The sequence below is a fragment of the Oxyura jamaicensis genome (assembly GCF_011077185.1).
Source record: "Oxyura jamaicensis isolate SHBP4307 breed ruddy duck chromosome Z unlocalized genomic scaffold, BPBGC_Ojam_1.0 oxyZ_random_OJ64588, whole genome shotgun sequence".
Classification (NCBI taxonomy): domain Eukaryota; kingdom Metazoa; phylum Chordata; class Aves; order Anseriformes; family Anatidae; genus Oxyura; species Oxyura jamaicensis.
The window spans coordinates 1-2937 of NW_023305378.1; the positions used below are offsets into that span (position 1 = coordinate 1).

Consider the following 2937-nt stretch of genomic DNA (forward strand, 5'->3'; position numbering starts at 1 on the left):
TTTTTTTTTTTTTTTTTTTTTTTTTTTTCTAAATGTGGCCCATTCAGCTGCTGCCCTAAAAAATGAAGAAGATCATTGCAAATTAAATCAAAAAGGGGAGGGGGAAGTAGGGAAAGAGGGGGATATTTGGGACAGGGGAGAGACCTAAAAAATGAAAACGAAATTAAAAACAAGCCTGTTCATTTGGGCCCAATCCTGCTCCTGTTGAAAGTAATGCGTGTTTTCTTCTCCCTTCAATTGGGACAGGATGGGGCTTCTGCTTTGGTGGTTTGCTTTTGGACGTATTGGCTCTGATTCTGCTCCCACTCACGTCAACAGAAAGATTCCCCTTGACTTCAGTGAGAACTGGATCAAACCCAAAGTGAGCAAGGTAGTCACGATCATGATAGAGAAAAATACAATTGTTCCTAATAGTAATAATAAATCAAAATAATAGTAAGGCATGTCTATGTAAATCCGTATCGCTATGTATGTACAGATAGCTGCATTTTAATTATTTTTAAGTGCCACTTTACAATGCCAGATCACAATCTTGCTTGGCGGGCTTTTGTAGTGTGAAAGGCATTGAGGATTGGCCTACATTTTAATGGGGTGCCATCTATGACAGTGTAGGAGCTTTCTGTGGAGACATAGCTGCCAATAACATCTACATCCTTGTGAATGTCAGAAAGTAGGACTTTGAACAGGCAATTTATGGGAGGTTAAATAAAAAAAAAAGACTGTTGGAATAAACTTTTTTTTTTTTTTTTCCAAAAAAAATGTAAAGCTAACATTTCTTAAATAAAAAAAGTTATTTAAAAAAATGTAATCATGATCCGACTAGGCTTGACATTTAAGTAGGATGCTTAATCATTAAGGATTAGCTCTTATCTCTTTCTAGCAAGCAGGTTCTTCTTACACACTCGGTGATTTATTACATCAAGAAACTTAGAAACTGCAAAAGGTCCACTCTGGTGGAAAAGTGTCATGCGGAATATCAATCCATGCTGGCAGGTTTTCACACTGTTGGTTCAACAAACAGCAAACCGTACACAGCAGTCTAAACAATTACAACACCAAAAATAATAATAGAATAAAAAAATAAAAAAACACTCGTCAAGGACCCTTTTTCAGTTGTAAACAAAAAGATGCATTTTGCGTTTTGATCTGGATGGTTTTTTTTCCCACTCAAAACAAACCCTCCCTCCCCCTGAGCAATTAATTTTGTCTGGAGTTGCTGTAATACAGAACCTTAGAATTAGGAATTCTTGAAAAGACATACAATGAGGCTTTTCTTGGGGTTGTTTTTCTTTACTTTTTTTTTTTTTTTTTTTTTTTTAATTTTGGAGAGTGATTTTAAATATCCTTAGGGGTAAAAAAGGTGTCAATTGAAAAAGGCCCCCAATTCTCCGGAAAAAAAATAAAATCACAAGATTTTCAGTGCAAAAAAATTAACCACACATTTTTTTTTCTCTCATTTTTTTTTCCAAATTATCTATACAGTTATAACAATCCCATTTTTTTCTAAAGAATTAGGAATCCATCTTTTTTTTTTTTCCTTCTATGTGACATCTAGAGAAGCATAAAACGCTGACGAGAAATCAAACGACAAATAAAGAAACCACTGCAAGCACCAAAAACGAAACGAAAATGAGCACAGCAAAAAATTGTGGCAGCACAAAGTCAAAAAAGGCACATGTGATCATGACTGGCCAATCATCAACTGATACAACATCCAAGAAAAATGCTTCAATCACGGCACCTGCACGAAACTTGACGGCATGTCATGCAACCAATTCTTAGCTTGTTACATGACGCCATCATGTCACACTTTCAACTTCGAGTTGATTTGAACTTACGGCCTGGGGGACTGTATTCTCCACTTTCATGTCATTACGTGAACTTTTTTCCTAGCTCAGCGCGAGACTGTGGTGGATTTGACTGGCTCTTGGTTGGTTTTGTTGGAATTTGATTGAATGACAAAAGAAGAAAAGATTTTTTTTATATATATATATATATTTATATATAGTGTGGAAAAAGGGAAAGGTAGGGAAAGAAGATATATATAAAAATAATAATCAAAAAAAAAAGTTACAAACACAGCATCAATCAAAAAGCTCTAATGGAAATACTTGCCATTAAACTATATAAAACGAAACAAGAAGGAAAGCAAAACAAACCAACTGAACGGAAAGAAATCAAAGAAAGGAAGAAGAAAAGAAAAAAAAAAGGAAAAAAATAAGGATGGAGGAGGCCTAGCCAGAGACACACACATAAAACACACACTTAAATGTAGACACACGGTCAACAGTGAACACTAACAGAACGCTGTGCAGCGGCTGTTGAGGAGAGCATGCACTGAATGAATGAGCGCAGACACAGATCGGTTTGCAAAGTCTGGAAAATAAATACATTTGCTGCCAACCAGAATGCTTTCGTTAGCACCAGCCTCTCCCGCACCACCCCTGGCCTCCGGGGCTTCGCGGGATGGCTAGCCAAATTCCGCCGGGAGCCTTGCCATTTCCTCGGATGGACTCCGGAACAGGCACTGCTCTAATGCAATCACATCCCAGAAAGTTTAAAGTCATCGTGCAGTAAGAGACCATGAGCTGCTTTGGCTACTGAGAATTAAAAAAAATAGTAATAAGAAAAATGAAATGAAATAAAATAAAATAAAATAAAATAAAATAAAACAAAAAAGAAAAGCAACTACTGCTGATTGCTGCATGTCCATTTAGTGGTTCTCAGGACGGCGGGCTCCGAAACAGCAATGCTGGTATGGCGTGTGAAGCAGACTTGTAGGAGGACTCAGATGACACGATGGTCCCTAAATCAGCATTATTAAAGGAAGGGAAATTTACTCCTTTGGTGTTTGGCTTTGGCCTGAATTGAAAAAAAAAATGGAAAAAAAAGTGAAGCTAGGAGAGGAGAGGAGAGGAGTGGAGAGGAGAGGAGAGG

At 37.2% G+C, this 2937-nt stretch overlaps 1 long non-coding RNA gene across 1 annotated transcript; it reads right to left on the minus strand.

Annotated features, from left to right (window-relative positions):
• Positions 1-2931, minus strand: LOC118158677. Its single transcript, XR_004746869.1, has 2 exons — positions 1839-2931; positions 1-55 (listed from the first exon to the last, which is right to left on the minus strand). It is a non-coding gene; the product is annotated as an uncharacterized LOC118158677 (long non-coding RNA).
• Positions 2932-2937: the final 6 nt, after the last annotated feature.